The sequence below is a fragment of the Schistocerca americana genome, chromosome 3 (genome assembly GCF_021461395.2).
Source record: "Schistocerca americana isolate TAMUIC-IGC-003095 chromosome 3, iqSchAmer2.1, whole genome shotgun sequence".
NCBI lineage: Eukaryota > Metazoa > Arthropoda > Insecta > Orthoptera > Acrididae > Schistocerca > Schistocerca americana.
In genome coordinates this window covers 741,571,412-741,592,776 of record NC_060121.1, presented here as the reverse complement: position 1 = coordinate 741,592,776, position 21,365 = coordinate 741,571,412, and the positions used below count along the sequence as shown (strand labels likewise).

At 34.2% G+C, this 21,365-nt stretch overlaps 1 pseudogene; it reads left to right on the top strand.

The window, feature by feature from the left end:
* Positions 1 to 14,867: 14,867 nt before the first annotated feature.
* LOC124607924 lies at positions 14,868 to 14,985 on the top strand (annotated as a pseudogene).
* Positions 14,986 to 21,365: the final 6,380 nt, after the last annotated feature.

The following is a 21,365-nucleotide window of genomic DNA, read 5'->3' as shown; positions in this document are numbered from 1 at the left end:
TAGTCTTCTGATAGTCTTTAGAACATTCTTTAGATATATTACAGTATCCATGTTTCAGATACTTATCTTTACAACATTATTCAAATTTTTTTATACACACAATTAGTACACCACTTTAGCTTTTTGGTATTGTCCATTTAAAAATTATACAATCTGTTAGGAAAATACAGATCTTTTATCAAATTCATACTGTGATCATGAAATTCATTTTCTTTAATATTTGTATTTCTTCATTCCCCCATATATTTCACTTTTATCTGTCCTTCAACTTACAGAAAAACCCAATCTTTATTTAATTTAGAATATATATCTGGTAAAATAACTTTAATCTCATTGTTAAGCTCTATACAAATTTTTTCTACACTGGTAGTATTTAAATGTTCACATCCAGTAATATTACATGGAACATTTATCTCTAACTCACATATTTTTGATCTCTTTTGACACACTTGCATATTGAACTTGCCACATAGAAATTTTTTTATTAGTTTTTTAAAATGTGTAGAGTTCATATGATAATGTATCTAGTTTATTTTCCAAAATATATCTTTTAACATCATGTGAACACAGTGCTTTCTTGTTATTTGCAACTGTGTATATTCCTCTTTCTCATTTCCTATCGTATTAATTTTCCTGTACTATTCTCTACTGTCAAACAAACAATCTTCATAATCTTCTAAACGTTTCTCTTTTTAACAATACATTTCTTAATTGTTTTAGACTTTCTCTCTCTATTTTAACACCAGCATTATAAGCACACATTTTTGCTATTAAACCAAGTAATATTTCATTATTTTCCCATTACACTGATATTTGAGTTTTCCTAAGACTTTCTTGTTTACTTGTGTAATACCAGAAATAATATCTGTTGGATAGTCAGTTGTGTCAAAGTAATCAATCATAGATTTCATGTCTTCATAGATATCTTCAGAATTTATATTGTAGATATAAATCACAAATGTCTTGATTCTGCAACTCAGTATTTTAAAATATTTCACTTTCATTATTCCACTGTCAAAACTATACATAAGTTTTTTTGATAAATGAAATATACTCGTATCAGCATAGATGGGTTTATTAAATGTGATTTTTCTTAAGTTCTTCTAGATGTCAACAATGTTTTCATTAAGTATAGTTCTTGCTTTAAAGTTTGGCTTAGCTATCAATTTATAACATTTAGTACCATCTGACACTAATTTTATATCCACTGTGTTTCTTAAATTTTCCATTATCTTACCAGACACAGAATTACTCAATTGGTAGAAACCTTTTTGAAAATCGTTAGGCAATGGCAGTCTCACTTCAGTAGTCAAATCTGTATATTTCTTCAACCAATCACATTATTTAAATTTTAACACTTTATGTATTTTCTTATTTTCACTCATAGAGACAGGTTCTGTTTAAGGTTTATATACTGAACTACAAAATTATGTTTGTCATTCAAAATAGTCATTAGCTTATTTTCGTTAGTTCTGGATACTATTTTATTATCAGGAGCAAGTGGTAACTTTTGTGTAAATCATGTAGTGGTTTCAGGTATTTTAGATCTACTTTGAAAATATATCCTGTTTTAGCAGTATCTGACATCTCACTTATTTTTATACACTCAAAATTATTTGCTTCATACCATTCAAATAAACATGCTAAATAATTCAATAACATATTTTTTTCAAATTTTTTCAGATATTTATCATTTGCTTTTACACATTTTTGCAACAATTGGATATTCCATCATTATTTCTTTTTCAACCATTAAAATCATATCATAATCATGTAGTATAGTGTTTGTATAATCGTTTTCAACATTGTATCCCTTTATAATCCAGGTGCAATGAAACACCAAAAAGAACCTAAATAATAAGAATTTATAAGAGTTTTTACAAAATTTTCAAACACAACAGACAATAACTATACATCAGTTTTGAGATATACATCATGATATTCGAAAAAATCTTTGATATTAAATTTTTCCATAGCAATTTTACATGTTACAGTCTTATTCAGTTATATCACAGTCATTCAGTTTATTGTAAAATTCTCCTTTTGCTGCTCTCTGTGCATCTTCAAATTCATATAATCATAAAGAGAGACTACTTTTCTGACCTCATGATGGAATAACGTTTCTGAGAAAATTTTTCTGATATTTGTTATTTGACTCTTTTGCAAATTTTATGAAAGTTTCTCATGTGAAAAGGACATAAATTTAAATATATCAGTATTCCTCATCTTCAGATTTCCTGTATTCTTACTGGACTTGTCGCATCTATCTTCATTGTTTGGTATTAAATATATTTCTCTCTTATCTTACCCAAGTTTTTTCACAATTAAGTGTGAGTCATTTCCAGATAAATTATATAACTTGATAGATACCAAACTCAGATGTTCTGACTGTAAATTACATTTATTACATAATGGGTTTATATATTTTTCTTCAAGTTATCATGATGATGAAGCTTTTTATTTGTCTGTGAGTAATGACGTTTACACAGTGTACAAACTTTAGGTATATTAAGACTTGATTGTTCTTCAGGAGCTAATGGTTTCATTTCTCCAATTTCAGAATGGGTTCTTCCAATTTCTTCAAGTCTCTTTTTCTTACACATTCAATGAATTTCTTATGACAATTTGATCCTCTATGAACAACTGGATCTTTATAATGTCCATTAATGTACTTGTTACAATAAGAGAATCGAACTGGTTCATATTTTTTATATTTTATTGTACATAAATCTTCTCAATTAGGTTGACAGTTTTCTATTAACAGAAGTAGAACTTCAGAAGCAATAGAAATAACAAATTGAACTTTTGGTGTATGTTGAAGATTTCTTAAAAAATACATGTGAACCTTTCTCTGGCATTTCAGCTTTCAATGGTTTGTGAATTAACCAGCCTGTTATGTGATCATATAATTTTTCTTTGCGAGTGACATGGAGTAAACACGTATCACAAATAAATTTTACTTCTTCATATTTACTGATTTGACTGCAAACAAGTGTAGATTATTTTTTATATAAAAATACTGTGAATTATTATCTTTCTTGAAATTAAGGAAATTGACATGTTTCTCTCTCTTACATTTCGTAATTTTTAGCGAATATATTTGATATATTTCGTCAAAAGAATATCGTTTATCGATACAGTAATTTTAGTTTCAGTTCTTGGAATGTGATCATCGTCTATAGGAAATTCAAATATTTCAAATTTCTGACTAATATCAAGATCAACTTTTTTTATACTTTGTAATTTTTTCTGCATTCTTATCCACACATATAAGGCACATTTTATAGACCACGGACAACAAATTTTATCTCAGTTTTTCACACTTATATGTCCTTTTTTACTTTTTATTTTATCTGTAAATTCAATTTAAGATAATCCTCCCACTGAACATATCTGTTAGTTCCTACTTGCATTCAAATAACTTTATATAATAACCATTCTGATCAATGTGCTTGAAAATAACCCATTCTTGATAAAATATTTTATGCTCTTATGGTTTTATGATAGGAACTTATATTCGATGATATTTTTATTTGCCTGCATTTGGTGGTTAGAAAAATGTTTTAAGGTTTCTTTGCATCCACAATGAATTTCTAGATTGTCTTTAGGATTCTCATAATTATCCAATTTACTGCAGTCCGTAACTGGTTATGATATGTTAAGCTTACATTATTTTGTAAATTTATTGTCTACAAGCTGTTTGCAAATGCATTATCAACTAGATAGTCGTGCAACCTATTTGCAAATGCTTTATCAACTAGATAATCATGAACTGTTAATCTGTTTTCTTTTTTTTCGTTTCTTGAAGTTGTTGGTAGAAACTGAAAATATTTTTTACATCTACACCCACATCTACATTTATACTCCGCAAGTCACCCAATCGTGTGTGGCGTAGGGCACTTTACATGCCACTGTCATTACCTCCTTTTCCTGTTCCAGTCGCATATGGTTTGCGGGAAGAATGACTGCCGGAAAGCCTCTGTGTGTGCTCGAATCTTTCTAATTTTACATTCGTGATCTCCTTGGGAGGTATAAGTAGGGGGAAGCAATATATTCGATACCTCATCCAGAATTCTGAATTTTGAAAACTTCATCATCAAAATGGGGTGACTGTTTCCATCTTGTGCCAGACTTTAAGACTGCCACTTGATACATATTATTAAATGTAATTGGACTGGTTTTCCTTAATTTACTATATCCTTTTAAACATTACTTTTATAATAATCATGGAGTTGTACAACCATGAATTTCTGCATTTGGCCTTCTTATTTATAGAATACAAAATTTACAACATTTGTCAAAAAATAAGATTTTTGAAATATAACACTCCAGAGATTTTTTATTTAATAGATATATATGAAAATGAAGTAAGAGATGATTCTCCTTTTTTTATTTTTCTTATATTCTAAAGCACATTTTTTTTACATTTATTGCTATGTTTATCTTTATCTTATTGATTCATGTAAAACCAGTTTAATCTTTAATAGCTTGAAACAATGACATTTTTTAAAATTTGCCTCAGTTTCCTGATTTTCACTATTTCACACTGATAATATTTTCGTATGTTCTTCACCTGGAGTTCATTGTAAACGATATTGATAACAATATGTAGAAATATTTTTTCCATATACACAATGAATCCATGTTGTGTTGTAATTTGTTACATGATATTCATTTACACACTGTCTACACATCGTTCAGTAACCATCATTTCAGTATTTTCATGAAGTAAAACTATGAATCAGCTTATTAGTGTTACAATATTCGCACAATTTGGTTTTCATTGCTTCCATTTACATAGAAAAAAATTATTAGGTTTGTGTAAAAGTAAAATTTTCTAATTTCTTAAATGCATCTTTTAATGTTTTTGTGTATTTAATGCCAAATAAACGTGTATCCACAGGACATGTGGCCTGTAATTGAAGAAGTGTCATGATGATCTCTCCATTGGCAAAAGATTTCAGAATAGTCCCCCAATCGGATCTCTGGGAGGGGACTGCCAAGGGGGAGGTTACCATGAGAAAAAGATTGATTATTCAACGAAAGGATAACGTTCTACGATTCTGGGCGTGGAATGTCAGAAGCTTGAACGTGGCAGGGAAACTAGAAAATCTGAAAAGGGAAACGCAAAGGTTCAATCTAGATATAGTAAGCGTCAGTGAAGTGAAGTGGAAGGAAGACAAGGATTTTTGGTCAGATGAGTATCGGGTAATATCAACAGCAGCAGAAAATGGTATAACAGGTGTAGGATTCATTATGAATGGGAAAGTAGGGCAGAGGGTGTGTTACTGTGAACAGTTCAGTGACTGGGTTGTTCTAATCAGAATCGACAGCAGACCAAAAGCGACAACGATAGTTCAGGTACACACGCCGACGTCGCAAGCTGAAGATGAACAGATAGAGAAAGTGTATGAGGATATTGAAGGGGTAATGCAGTATGTAAAGGGGGACGAAAATCTAATAGTCATGGGGGACTGGAATGCAGTTGTAGGGGAAGGAGTAGAACAAAAGGTTACAGGAGAATATGGGATTGGGAGAAGGAATGAAAGAGGAGAAAGACTAATTGGGTTCTGTAACAAGTTTCAGCTAGTAATAGCGAATACCCTGTTCAAGAATCGCAAGAGGAGGAGCTATACTTGGAAAAGGCTGGGAGATACGGGAAGATTTCAATTAGAATACATCATGGTCAGACAGAGATTCCGAAATCAGATACTTCGATTGTAAGGCTTACCCAGGAGCAGATATATACTCAGATCACAATATAGTAGTGATGAAGAGTAGGCTGAAGTTCAAGACATTAGTCAGGAAGAATCAATACACAAAGAAGTGGGATACGGAAGTACAAAGGAATGACGAGATATGTTTGAAGATCTCTAACGCTATAGATACAGCAATAAGGAATAGCGCAGTAGGCAGTACAGTTGAAGAGGAATGGAAATCTCTAAAAGGGGCCATCACAGAAGTTGGGAAGGAAAACGTATGTACAAAGAGGGTAGCTGCGAAGAAACCATGGGTAACAGAAGAAATACCTCAGCTGATTGATGAAAGGAGGAAGTACAAACATGTTGCGGGAAAATCAGGAATACAGAAATACAAGTCGCTGAGGAATGAAATAAATAGGAAATGCAGGGAAGGCAAGACGAAATGGCTGCAGGAAAAATGTGAAGACGTCGAAAAAGATATGATTGTTGGAATGACAGACTCAGCATACAGGAAAGTCAAAACAACCTTTGGTGACATTAAAAGCAACGGTGGCAACATTAAGAGTGCAACGGGAATTCCACTGTTAAATGCAGAGGAGAGAGCAGATAGGTGGATAGAATATATTGAAAGCCTCTATGAGAGTGAAGATTTGTCTGATGTGATAGAAGAAGAAACAGGAGTCGATTCAGAAGAGATGGGGGATCCGGTATTAGAATCGGAATTTAAAAGAGCTTTGGAGGACTTACGGTCAAATAAGGCAGAAGGCATAGATAACAGTGGCAACAAAACGACTATTCACGTTGGTGTGTAGAATATATGAGTCTGACTTTCGGAAAAGCATCATCCACACAATTCCGAAGACGGCAAGAGCTGACAAGTGCGAGAATTATCGCACAATCAGCTTACTAGGTCATGCATCGAAGCTGCTTACAAGAATAATATACAGAAGAATGGAAAAGAAAATTTAGAATGCGTTAGGTGACGATCAGCTTGGCTTTAGGAAAAGTAAAGGGACGAGAGGGGCAATTCTGATGTTACGGCTAATAATGGAAGCAAGGCTAAAGAAAAATCAAGACACTTTCATAGGATTTGTCGACCTGGAAAAAGCGTTCGACAATATAAAATGGTGCAAGCTGTTCTAGATTCTGAAAAAAGTAGGGGTAAGCCATAGGGAGAGACGGGTCATATACAATATGTACAGCAACCAAGAGGGAATAATAGGAGTGGACGATCAAGAACGAAATGCTCGTATTAAGAAGGGTGTAAGACAAGGCTGCAGCCTTTCGCCCCTACTCTTCAATCTGTACATCGAGAAAGTAATGATGGAAATAAAAGAAAGGTTGAGGAGTGGAATTAAAATACAAGGTGAAATGATATCAATGATACGATTCGCTGATGACATTGCTATCCTGAGTGAAAGCGAAGAAGAATTAAATGATCTGCTGAACGGAATGAACAGTCTAATGAGTACACAGTATGGTTTGAGAGTAAATTGGAGAAAGACGAAGGTAATGAGAAGTAGTAGAAATGAGAACAGCGAGAAACTTAACATCAGGATTGATGGTCACGAAGTCAATGAAGTTAAGGAATTCTGCTACCTAGGCAGTAAAATAACCAATGACGGTTGGAACAAGGAGGACATCGAAAGCAGACTCGCTATGGCAAAATGGGCATTTCTGGCCAAGAGAAGTCTACTAATATCAAATACCGGCCCTAATTTGAGGAACAAATTTCTGAGGATGTACGTCTGGAGTACAGCATTGTATGGTAGTGAAACATGGACTGTGGGAAAACCGGAACAGAAGAGAATCGAAGCATTTGAGATGTGGTGTTATAGACGAATGTTGAAAATTAGGTGGACTGATAAGGTAAGGAATGCGGAGGTTCTACGCAGAATCGGAGAGGAAAGGAATATGTGGTAAACACTGATGAGGAGAAGGGACAGGATGATAGGACATCTGCTAAGACATGAGGGAATGACTTCCATGGTACTAGAGGGAGCTGTAGAGGGCAAAAACTGTAGAGGAAGACAGAGATTGGAATACATCAAGCAAATAATTGAGGACATAGGTTGCAAGTGCTACTCTGAGATGAAGAGGTTAGCACAGGAAAGGAATTCGTGGCGGGCCGCATCAAACCAGTCAGTAGACTTATGACCAAAAAAAAAGGTAAATCAACTGTACCAACACTAACTACTTTTTTGTGAATTAATTATACTTGTAGATAGTACCACCCTTGATAAAAAACAATCCATTAATGAATCTGAATGTGGAATTCATTCTAGTAGGTAATCCCGGAAATTCTCTTGTTATAAATCTTTGTGACTGATATGTTAACTTACATTCATCTAATTCCATATAGAAAAGATAATTAAAGTATAAAAATTATGCCTGGATAATTAATGATCACACAATTTGATAAAAAATATTTACCTTTTCCTGTAGTAGATATTGACTTTGGGTATTCGAAAATTTATTGTAATGTTGGTAAAATTGTCATGTATATCTTATTATCAACATATAATACAAGTGCCCCACTTGATCTTTGATGTACCCCATCAATTGTTTGTAAATATTGTGGAAAGAATTTTAACCACTAAGTTGTTAATTTTAAATTCATATGATCACCTATCCATACCCTTCAACTGGGAGTGTTCACTGCACCCCAGGTGTAAAAAATAACTGGTATTTAGTGAAGCACATTAGTCACACTGTTGGGCACCTATTTAGTCTTTGTTTAAAGGGCTTCACATTGTCACAGAACCATTGTTCATGTTTTTAAAAGTACACAACACTGTAGACAACAAGTTTTAAACGCTGGGGTGCTGGTAAAACCCCACATACCTAGTAGTGTTGAGCAGTGGACTTCATGATGTCATATGGGGAGGAGCAAAAAGTCTTAGAAGGTGCTGGAGGAAGTTTTTAATGAAGATGAAGACTGAGATTCGAGAGTTTGAAGATTCAGATGACGATGAAGAAGAACAGTGGAAGCAAAGAAAGTGATCATGCAACTGCAAGTGATCGATCTGATGACAATACTAGTGAACATACAGCTTCATTCTTTCCAACAATACTGGAAAGATTTATGCTGGGTAAGGGTAAAGTAACTAAATGGATTACCACGCTGAAGACTAATAATATCAAAACAATGAAGAAAAATATAGTAACTCAACTTCCTTGTACCAAACTAATGATAAAGTCTGCAAGACTGCTGTAGAATGCTTTGATGTGTTCCTAAATGAGCAAATAATTCGCACAAAAGTAGAATGCACCATTTAGGTCTTCTACAAGAACAAAAATACATGCCAGAAAACAGATCTAATATAAATACGATCTTTCATTGGACTGCGGATTCTTATAGAGCAGCTAAAATGAATTTGCAAGATCTGTTTTCTTCAGGACTAGGAGTAGAAATATTTCACAATACTATGTCACTGGACAGAATTTTGTTCCTGGTGAGGTGTCAGATTTTGATAATATTCATGATATGGAGAAATGTAAGGAACTGGTTAAAATATCTACAATATGGGAAGTATTCACCTTGTTCAACTAAAACAGCAGAAATGCATACAGCCTTGGACGTTATACCACAACTGATGAACAACTGGCTCCCTTCAGAGGTAGATGTCACTTTTTGATGTATATTCCTAGCAAACCTAATAAATATGGAATAAAAATACAGACATTATGTGATGCAAGGATTTGGTATACATCTCAAATGAAAGTGTATGCAAGAAAATAGCCTGAAGGGCTAATTCAGGTAAACACGTCGTTTTCAGACTTACTGAGGGGATTCAAGTAATTGGACGAAATATAAAACAGATAACTGGTACACTAGTATTTTGCTTGCTGAAAAATTACTGAAAAACCGGCTAACACTTGTTGGCACAATGAGAAGAAATAAGCCTCAGCTTTTTACTGCATTGATTGTCAGAAAAGGGAGAGAAACTGCAAGTGCAATTTTTGCTTACAAATGGGACATTACTTGCCTTTCATATGTATCTAAGAAGGTAAAAATGTTATACTGTTGACAACAATTCATCAAAAACCCAAGAGTATTAACACTACAATAACTGACAGAAGGAAACCTTAGCTCATTACCTTCTACAATCAGGAGCTGATACAGTTGACAATTTGTGCACAACATACAACGTAGCAAGAAGAACAAAACGATGGCCTTTAGCAGTGTTCTTTCGGATGGTAGATATTGCTTGCATTAATGCTCAAGTTATAATGAAGACCAACATCCCAAGTTTTGCTGTCTAAAGAAGCAATTTATAAGATAGGTGAGGCATGAGCTTGTGTATCCTCACGTTTTAAAAAGAGCTTCAAACTTGGCTGTCCCAAGATCCATCTGGCTGAAGGCAGCTAATATCTCAAATATGGAAGAGTTTATTCCAGCAGTTCAAAGTAATAAATGCACACTTGGAAGATGCATACTTTGTCCAAAAAATGCTGACAAAGAAACAAGTTCCTGTGAAGCAAATGTAACCAATTTAGGTGTTTAAACAATATGAAAACATCTGCAGTAAATGCTTGATTTCAGAATTTTCTTCCAGAGAAATGTTCAGTGTTGAAATGTGATTTTCCCTAGACATTTGACATGAATGATTGTTTTACGTTATATAAATATGTCTGTGGCTTTGTCTGTTAACTTGTTTCTATAATTTTAAAATTGTTAAAGGTTTTCTTATTTGAAAAACGGTATATATACAAGCATTTAAAACCATTTACACATGTTATTGATTTATTAGTTATTGATAATTATTCCAGTACCTTAGTGATTGAAATTGTACTTAAATTAATTAATAAAGGAGAAAATGCAAAGTTTATTTTGTATTAAACAATTTAAGAAAAAAAATCTCATTATCGTATCTATGTAGGGTGCTGTGACCACCCCAAATCCCTAGTTATGTTATGAATGGTCACCTCCCTATTTAAGGGATATGCATGTCTGAAAAAAAATGTAAAACTACATTCACAATAAATAAATAATCAAATTTATGAATTTCACACAGTACTTCGACTGATTCATTTGAATTAACTGTTGGTACAACTAACATAGATCTTGGTTTAGTCTTTTGTGTTTTTTTTTGAACATACAAACTTTAAATAGCATCTATATGATCTTGAAATAATTCTAAATGCTAACCTTTATAGTATGGATACATTATTGGTTCATAAGCATCTTTGCGACATAAACCTAATGAGTGAGAGGTTTCATCAACTAAAACTTCCAATAATTTGTTATATAATTTGGTGGATTTTTAAAACTTTATGTGTAGCAAATCTCATCTCTGTCCATATGTATTTCTACAAGATCATGATTAATAATTTGAAGAAATGCATTTCGAAACACATTGTCATTTCTGTCTACATTCGTTGAACATCGTTGAGCAGATATTTCATGTGTATATATTCATCTTGTAATTGAAATATCAAGATTATTAATATCATGATCAAACTGAATATTGATCACATCACATTTAAAATTCAAATCCTTTAAATGATAGAACTACAGAAACAAATAGTTTAAAATGTCATAATGAACCTCAAATAGTTAATGAAATTTTAAGACCAAGTTTTATTCTTTTAAAATTATTTGACAAATATTGTCAATACAAACATTATGTCATTAGAATGTAAAGGAAAACTTACAAAGGCAATATGTAGAATAAAAAACAAAACCAAATTTTGAAGAAATGTGAAGACTTAATTAAATACTAATTCAGTAAATTTGTGTCAATGAATGAAAGAAGATTTAAGAATTATTTTTTAGCACAATTATTTTAATATTTCAAATGTTTATACACAAGAACAATTGATTACTGATATAATTACTCTTCATCAGAATTATGAAAATGTTTAAGCAGTCTTAGATTGGTGACTGATGAAGCAGTCTTTAGACAGCCTCTGCATCCCATTTATATTCTTTTAATAACTTTTCTACATAATTGACATCTAACTTCTCCTTCAACCATTCATCAGCACAATGATTATGAAAAATTTGATTACAGTTTGCTTGCACAAGTTGATGAATTTCATTACTTAAGTATGTAGAACAATTAGTACCTTCAGATTTCATAGGTTATAATATTTCTTCTAAGAATGATTGTGATAGTTCTTAGTATTTTAAAATTTATTCTCAATTAACTTTATTATTAAATTCTGTTCCTCAAATCTTCAGGTAGTTTTTGATCACATTATGTTCCATCCCAATGTAATCCGATCTAATTTATCTTGAAATTCTCTTATAAAAATCTTCAGATAAACTCTTAAAGACTGATATATAGTGCCATTTTAATTTGTCATGAAATTCTCTCATACTTTTTAGATATATTATAATATCTCTTAATTAAATGTTTCTTTTGTTTTACAAAACGGATTTTTCTATTTAATATAATGTACAACTACTACACCACATCTCTCATTTGTTGAATATAACTCATATAAACATCTAAAATTTAAATTTTTACACAGAAGATGAATCATTTCAATAATTTATTGTAGTTTAGTTTTTAGTTCATTCACTTCACGTTTAATGTAGTGGTTAGTAAACAGATCAGTAAGTTGTAGTTTTCTTAGTTTTGAATAACCTCTAAGTCCTAATTGCTTTGCTCTAGCTTTTAATTCAGTGACTTCCAAACTATTTAGACTCATAATTTATTAGAAACAATTTTTCTATATTTGTAAAATAAATTAAATTCTAAAAGTCATTCCCCATTAAAAATTATTTCATTATTTCAGAAAAAGGAATTTGTTGATTACAAACAATGGTTTATATTTCATTGAGTTTGGAATTAATGGGTTCTCTAAGAAGAAACTGAAAATCTAAAAATTTTTGTTAATAAATGGCTGCTATTGCAAGTTTATCAAACATAGTGGTCGCTTGCTCAGGAACACCTTTACTGATTATATTTTAATTTATTTGGAAAAAGTATTATTAGTTAAATATGTGTAGGGTTTAAGGACAAGTGGCTTCATTTATTTGACTAAAAAATGTTATCATGACTCATGATAGTTAATGCTTTATTCATAATATTCCAGGGTCTGTGAGTATACACCCTGTAGAGATGAAAGGTAGAAAAGGTAATTTAGTAAAAATAATAAAAAATTATAATCTAGATTATTTAGAAATCAAACACAGTAAGCCAGTTGGTTTAGGATACGATTATGCTCAAAATCAAATAAAAATCTTAATATTAAATAATTTAGATCAAAAACTTGGCTATTATCTTCTGTAGAAAATTTTGAAATAACTATCTTGAGCTTGAGAACTAAAGTGGCTCATGAAATTAAAGAGTATTATAATACTCTTGAAGAAATATTTTATGATTATTTGAAAAACTTGAAAGAATATGAAACTACTCAAGCCAAACAATTACCCATCGATTTTCAAACTAAATTATAATAGCAGAAGAACAAAAACAACTTGCTATAGAACTAGAAGAAGAAATATCTAAAAATATAAAGTTAACTCAAGTAAACAGAGAAATGTTGAAAACAGAAAAGAATGACATCGTCTAGGTAGTGACTACAAAACAATAACATAAAAATCGCATTTCCTTCAAAAAGGATGAAGAAATAAAAACTGAATAATTTAGTGTGTCAGAATATATCTACAGTTTTCTTTATATTTTTTCAGGTATCTTGTATTATGTAGATTTTTTCAGCATTTTGAATTTTCAAACTCAGCTGATATTTGGCCAAGAAAATAAAATAAATTTATAAAGCCTAACTTACCTCCATGTGACGATGTAGTTGCTTTCTGAGGTAAATGTCCTATTCAAAAATGTAGTCAGGATTCAGTTATCGCTAAAAATTAAAAACAAAACAATAAATAATATCGTAGGAACATTTTACGTGTGTTAACTGTACAGCTGTTCAAACTGTACAGATAATTCATTATACATCTGTCAAACAGCACATTAGTTGGAAAATCTGATGACAGATGGCACTGATGTTTCTTCCATTTAAATTCACAGGGGAATGTTATTGATTGTAACTTTGAATTGTTTTCTAATGTTAATTTGAGTATGGTAATTATAATTTCATTTTATCTATATTCCATATCAACAAATAAAACGCAATAATTTTAAGAAAATAACTTATTTACATCCAAAAGAAATGTACAAAAATTACTAAAATTGAATCCGCTTTGTCTATCGAAAACCAACTACATACATCATTTTAGAATGATCTTACATCAGCGTAACTTCATAAAAGAATTGACTGAGTTGAGTGTGCATTACTGGAGGTCATTAAAATGTGGAAAGAGAGTTGGCCATTTGGCTAAAATAATCAACATCCTCACCTATACACTTAATAATGGCCCAAATTAATGAAGCAGTTCTGTTAATTCAGAACTTAGTCTTCGTTTAGCGCCATATATATAGAGTCAGAGGAGTACAAAAGTCTCAACTTGTATTGACGACAATGTGTGGATCATGCTGCAGTTTTTTTCAGAGAATAAAAACTGTATTGTCTTACATTCACGACATACAACAAAATAATCTGAAACATTTTATTTATTCCGCATTAGCCATAATTCATTTACTTTTTGCCTTATGTGCACCTTTTGTGAGAAAATGTAATATTTATAACAAGTGAATGTAATAAAAAGATATTCATTTTTCCTTAATTTTCTAAATAAGTCAGTTAGACCTGAAATGGGATTATAACAGTGTAGATTATGGGTAGCTTCACAAGATAACAAACTTGTTGACTCACTTCACAAGTCAAAAAGTGAGGTATCTTGGAAGAAAGCCAGAGATTCACTAATCTTCTATTCTTCAGCATCTTCAAAACAATGGCTGGCTGTATTGTTGGATTCGATCGTCCGCAGAGTATTTGAGTGTGCTGCAGCCTAATTTTTAAGTATATCACATCAAACTGTTTTACAACCAAAATTTATGGTAATACTTTCTATGGGAATGAAGGATTTGTTGTTCTTCAAATTTTTTGATCACTTACACATCGAACTTAAATCGACTCTTAAATTATTATCGAGAAATTATCACAGATTTTACGACTTGTGGCGAAGTTCACATAACCATAATGTCATGATAGTAGCATTTGAGTTAGGGTGGCATTCATCTATCGTACAGCCGTTACGGCGCATTGCACGAGCAACAGCTGCATACATCGGCCCCACACATTGGTACTGGCAACGGCCTTGCCACAGTGGATACACCGGTTCCCGTCAGATCACCGAAGTTAAGCGCTGTCGGGCGTGGCCGGCACTTGGTTGGGTGACCATCCGGGCCGCCATGCGCTGCTGCCATTATTCGGGGTGCACTCAGCCTCGTGATGCCAACTGAGGAGCTACTCGACCGAATAGTAGCGGCTCTGGTCAAAGAAAACCATCATAACGACAGGGAGAGCGGTGTGCTGACCACACGCCCCCCCCTATCTGCATTCACCACTGAGGACAACACAGCGGTCGGATGGTCCCGATGGGCCACTTGTGGCCTGAATACGGAGCCAAAACAGCAGGGAACCTCCATCCTGCTACACTTACTGTACAGTGTGTCTAAGGCGTTCAGCCTGACTGGGTTGACTCCAAACATGTCTCTGACGATTGTCGGGTTGAAGGCATGTGCGACACTCATCAATGAAGAGAACGTGATGCCAATCCTGAGTGGTGCATTTGGCGTGTTTTTGGACCTATATCTACTGCGCTGCATAGTGTTGTGGTTGCAAATATCGACCTCGCCATGGAAATCGTGAGTGAAGTTGCGCATAATGCAGCCTATTGAGCACAGTTTGAGTCGTAACTTGTCATCCTGTGGCTACATGAAAAGCCTTATTCAACATGGTGGTGTTGCTGTCAGGGTTCCTCCGAGCTATAATCCGTATTTGGCTGTCATCCACGGCAGTTTAAGTCCTTAGGCTGCCTGAGCGAGGCATGTTATCGACAGTTCATGTCTCTCTGTATCTACTCCATGTCCGAACAGCGTCACTTTGGCTCATTCCGAAACTCTTGAACACTTCCCTTGCTGAGAGCACTTCCTGTCACGTAGTAATAATGTGTACAAGATCGAGCCGCGGTATTGACGGTCTAGGCATGATTGAACTACAGACAGCATGCGCTGTGTATGGTGTTCCTGGTGGAATGATCAGCTCTTGCACCCCCTCCATCTAAAAGGCGCTGTTCATGCATGGTTATTTACATCTTTTGGCAGGTTTAGTGACATCTCTGAGCAGTCAAAGGGACTGTGTTTGTGACAAAATATCCACACTCAACGTCTATCTTGAGGAGTTCTGGGAACCAGGCTGATGCAAAACTTTTTTGGTGTGTGTATTTACTTGTACACCAACAGTAAAGAACAGCCATGAAACAATAGCCAACTGAAGATGCTGCAACTGCAGTGAAACATGTTTGGGATAAAAAACAAAATTGTGTTTGGCTAAATGTGGACCCCTTCCAAAACCATTTGTACTCCTTCTCAAATTAGAAGGGTATGATTAATTGCCCCTAGATGAAAGTTCCAGTATATCTTCTGACATGCCTATATTTTCCAGAATAGACTGCTTGCTAAAGGAGTGTTAACTAGCCACCAAAATAAAAAACGAAGGCGTTTCCTTTAAATACATATGTCACTCTGTTACTCAAAAATCACTGAAATTGAAAAATTTCAGTCTTTGCTTGTTGATGGAATTACTGTGCTACTTAGAAGATGTAGCTGATACACATTTAAATGAACGAACAACTTATTAATAATGCCTGGACCTAAGATGCTCTGATCATTAATTGTTAAAGATCTCTTGTGGACTAATACATACGTAAGTTACTTTCTAACATTCATTTAAGAAGAATGTGTAGAGAAGATTTGACAATGATGATGTGATGTTCTCACCATCATGAATCAACACTGTCCTTTTGTTTCGTTACCTGCACTGCCACCTGTTGCATCGGGAGAACAGCACCGTGTCACTTCACCAGCCTGATCCCCATGCTAATTGAAAAAATCAGAAAAAATGAAAATCATACACAAATTACATTGTTAAATAATACAGTTTCCTAGGCTATCTAACATCACTCAAGTGGAAACTGATGTCATTGCTGTACACTTAAATCTGGAACATTATGATATGGTATCAGGTTTGGATTAACATAGATATATGTCACATTATTTGTAAGGAACCATATTATTCAGAACCAGTATACATTAGAATCTGTATCTTTATACAATGTAAATTAAAAATGCTAGACCATAGTTATCTGAAACAGACCTTTGGCAATAATCTTACACAATGATTAATGAAGGCCTCAGACAATGAATGACTTAGATCTCATAACTATGGATCACAAGAAAGATAACATATGGGAATGGTTACATGTATTGCATTTAAACACATCATATATTATATCGCTGGATCTGGAATACAACAGGATAGTCATAATAATAACTGGGTCTTTGGTAAACAGATGAGGTACAGAATGATAGTATTCAATGTCAGCAACATGCAGATATGTTGAAATATTGATGTAACCATCATAAAACCACCTCAACCTGCATTGTTAGAAATGTGAGGCCACAGAAGTCAACAGGCATCTAAAACATACCCTTTGGGGCCAACCCATTTGACTAGAAGTCTTAAAATGGAACTCAGTTTACAGACAACCAATTTATACACACAGTTGACATCATACAATATGAAGAAATATGTTAAAATGTCAAAGTCGCCATCATACAAAAACCAAAAACTGTATTGCTACGTATCTTATACCTTAAATGCTTATGTAACTAATCCCAGTCACAAATTACTTTAAACCATAAAATACAGTATGGGAATATTAAGACAATGGGTACCATAACACATAAGATAATACTATATAGGAACTGTATATGTGATACAGAATCCAAGAATTTAGCCATGAAATGACACTGGTATGCCCATTGACAATGGTATTTGAGATACATTAGAGAAATATACGTACAGCATCACTGAGAAAACACTAAAGATGACTAATAATGATGCCACTGAAAATGTTGTGTCATGTAACATGGAACATCAGCAAAAAATAGTGGACTTCAGGCCATAACCTATTACATCACTAATATGAATATAACCTACACGTCAGCATACAGAAGATATGAGCATAGACAGTGTAGGTACACAAAATGTCAACACGATAAGGAAAGATGTTGAATGATTTAAGTACATAGCAATCATGAAAGTCATAAACTGTATTGTTACATATCTTAAAACTAAAATGATCGTCAATGGTCATTTACATGCTCTAACCACAGACACAAATAACAAGTAGCCAAAACTTCAGTATACAGATGACTAACCATTGGGTGTCACACAATGTAGGATAATACTATGCACTAAATGGATATGTGATATGAATCTGAGACCATAATTAAGTGTAACACTGATATATCCATTCACAACAATATCAACAATACATCATGTTAGATGAATTTAATTATATACATGTGTCTTCACTGGAGAGACATTAAAGATGACAAATGGTGATGCTATTGAGAATTTTATGTGATGTGACATAAAACACAAATATAAAAACAGTATACTTATAATACAGACCTCAGGCACAAGTCAGATTTAAGGAAATCTAGCTCTCAGAATAAGAATAGCTCACACATCAGTTATAAAGGAATGGAAATGGAAATTGTTTACATCTACTGATTAACAATGTATACCCATATTAACAACATAAAAGACCATAAATTATGTAAGTAGGAAAGCAATATAAAACTCTTTATGATATGGGTAGAGATCTTATACAACACCTATAAGGATTGCAGATGGCAATCTCAGATGCATCAGAGGTTGAAGACTGAGGCTCAGAAAACTAACTCAGTATGAAAGAGCTTCAACTATATAGGTGAGGAAACAACAATAAAATATGTTATAACAGCCATGACCTCATTTGATGACTGGAAAATTACATCGTTATGTAACTCAAACTTCAACTACTAATAAGTGGTTTTATACGTTATGCTCTAGCCAAAGAATTAAGGTTCATTTGTAAAACTGATTATTAAAATGCAATGCTTTAAAAAACAAAAGAAGTTCACTTTTATTGTAGTCAGTTGCGCCATACAAATAACTGGAAATAATAACATATAAAAATATAAGTGGGATGCATGGATACAGCGGCTTTATATCAAGCAACAGACAAGCATAAGTTCATATGTACAGTAAATGAACATACAGTAAAGGAAGCTACAGTCTGTTTAATGAAAAGGTTACAAAATATGTACTGGGATACTGTAGCATGCTAGCTTGAACAAACACACAATATCGAAGCACACAAAGGACAGTGTGAAGCAGAATGGTACACATTTCATTTCTCTGGTATCTTGTTTGCATTGAACAAGTGTTTCTATAGGCCTACTATTCCTTTGCTATTCAGTGTCATATATTGTACGAGTGGTTCTGTAAGTGTCATGCTAGTTGCTTAGTACTTTATAAATGTCATTCTATTCTTCATAGTAATATAGTATGTGGTAGGCGTTTGATATGATTTACTGTACACATATTCCATTTAATGTTATTCTTCTTGTTCTGTATAATATACTATGTGGTTGTTACAGTTATAATGGAGTGAATGATTTTGAGGTGTAATATCAGAAGTGTGAATGGAGTAATTAATCATTGATTGATTTGAATATGTGTAGATGTTGACAGCAAGCCATACGTGTGTGTATGTGTGTGTGTGCGTGTGTGTGTGTGGGTGTGTGGTGTAGTGTTTCATGGCAGCCTTACTGCTTTTAGTACTTATTTTCTGATTCATTCTTTAACGATGAACAACACTGGCAGTCACTGGCTGTATCCGCAGATTATTCTCATAATTATCTTTTATCATGCTCACCGACGTGTGCCACAGTTAGATTTCACAATTATAATCCCTGTTTCTTTAATATTCATTCACTTACATCAGTGAGTAATTAAAATGTTGATACATTATGATATTAAACCTGATTGCTACTGTGGCTTCTTTTTGCTACTACAGATAGATGAACCCGTCTGTCATTAATACATTGACGGAAAAAAACCGTAACATGAAAGAATAATTAACACCGAGTAGTGACATTTTCAGAATACATTTTTCTAGGTAATATTTTTAAGTTATTAATACTGCAAGATAATGGGCTACTGTATGTATGAGCGAGATAAGCCACTGCAATTGAAATGCTGGTACAATTAAGAAGCGGTGTAACAGTCAAAACGTTGAATGCAAACATGCATGCATTGTATTGCACAAGTGCCAGCTTTCAGTTTGTGTCGGTAAACGCAGGGACAGTAATGTTGGTTGTGGATGACTCTAGAGTTGTCTACCGATGATTTTCCATATGTGCTCCACTGCAGCCCATGATCAAGCAAGCCGAGACAGCATATCGGCACTCTGTAGAGCATGCTGGGTTACAACAGCGATGTGTGGGCGAGCGTTATCCTATTGGAAAACACCCCCTCGAATGCTGCTCATGAATGGCAGCACAACAAGTCGAAACACTAGATTGACGTACATATTAGCAGTTAGGGCATGCGAGATAACTCCCCAGACCATAACACCAGGTGTAGGTGGAGTGGGTCTAGCACGCGGGCAGGTTGGCTTCAGAACTTCAGCTGGCCTCTTCCTAACCAACACACGGCCATATTGGCACCGAGGCAGAAGCAGCTCTCATCAGGAAACACAACAGATCTCCATCCTGACCTCCAGTGAGCTCTCGCTTGACACCGCTGAAGTAGCAGATGGTGGTGGTGTGGATCAATGGAGTGCACGCTACAGGCCTAGGAGCTGCCCTCGAGGTAACAAATTTCTAAGAGCTCGTTGTGTCACTGTGGTGGCAACTGCTGCTGAAATTGCTGCTGGACATGCAATACGACGCGACAGAGCCATACGCCGAACATGTTGGTCTTCCTTCACGATATTGCCATGTGGCCATCAGGTCCCGGTCTTCTTGCGACTGAGCATTCTTGTGGCCACCGCTGTCAGCAATCAAGCAGAATGTCTGCATTTCAGCCAGTTATTCCTACAATATCGCAGAGGAAACATCCTGCTTCTCGTAGCCCTTTTATACGACCTCGTTCAAATTCAATGAGGTGTTGATAATGTCATATTTGTCGCTTTAAGGGCATTCTTGACTAACATCCAATCTCAGAGGTAACTAATGCTCGCGACCTTTAAAACGTGTATTTGAGGCAAACCTGACTTGCATTGTCACAGTGGCGTCAACAGCACCACTCTTATCAACTGGCTCGAAATACGAGTCATATCAACTTGCAGATGTAAAAACACGCCCATCAATTTGCATATATGTCTCACAACTCGTTCTTGGTGATGAGTATGTGTAATGCTATACCCGAATTTCTAGCTCGATTGGGCCACTCCTATTAAATGTCAGATCAATAAGATGTCTCCGTTTCGTAACATTATCATCCCCTTAAAATTTGGCTCTTATTATGTGGTGCTTCCATTCACTATAGGTCACCAGAGAGCGAACTATAGCATCTTACTGTTACGCTAAAAAACAGCACAGCCAACAGCCCACAGCAGCTCACTTAGCTCCTTGTATTTCTGTGATCATTTACAGGGTCTTAAAAGTGAGTGCCATTCTATGACCGATCGTTACTTTTCAGATATGAGTATTAGTTTCGAATCATCAAATTGATCAACAAATGTCA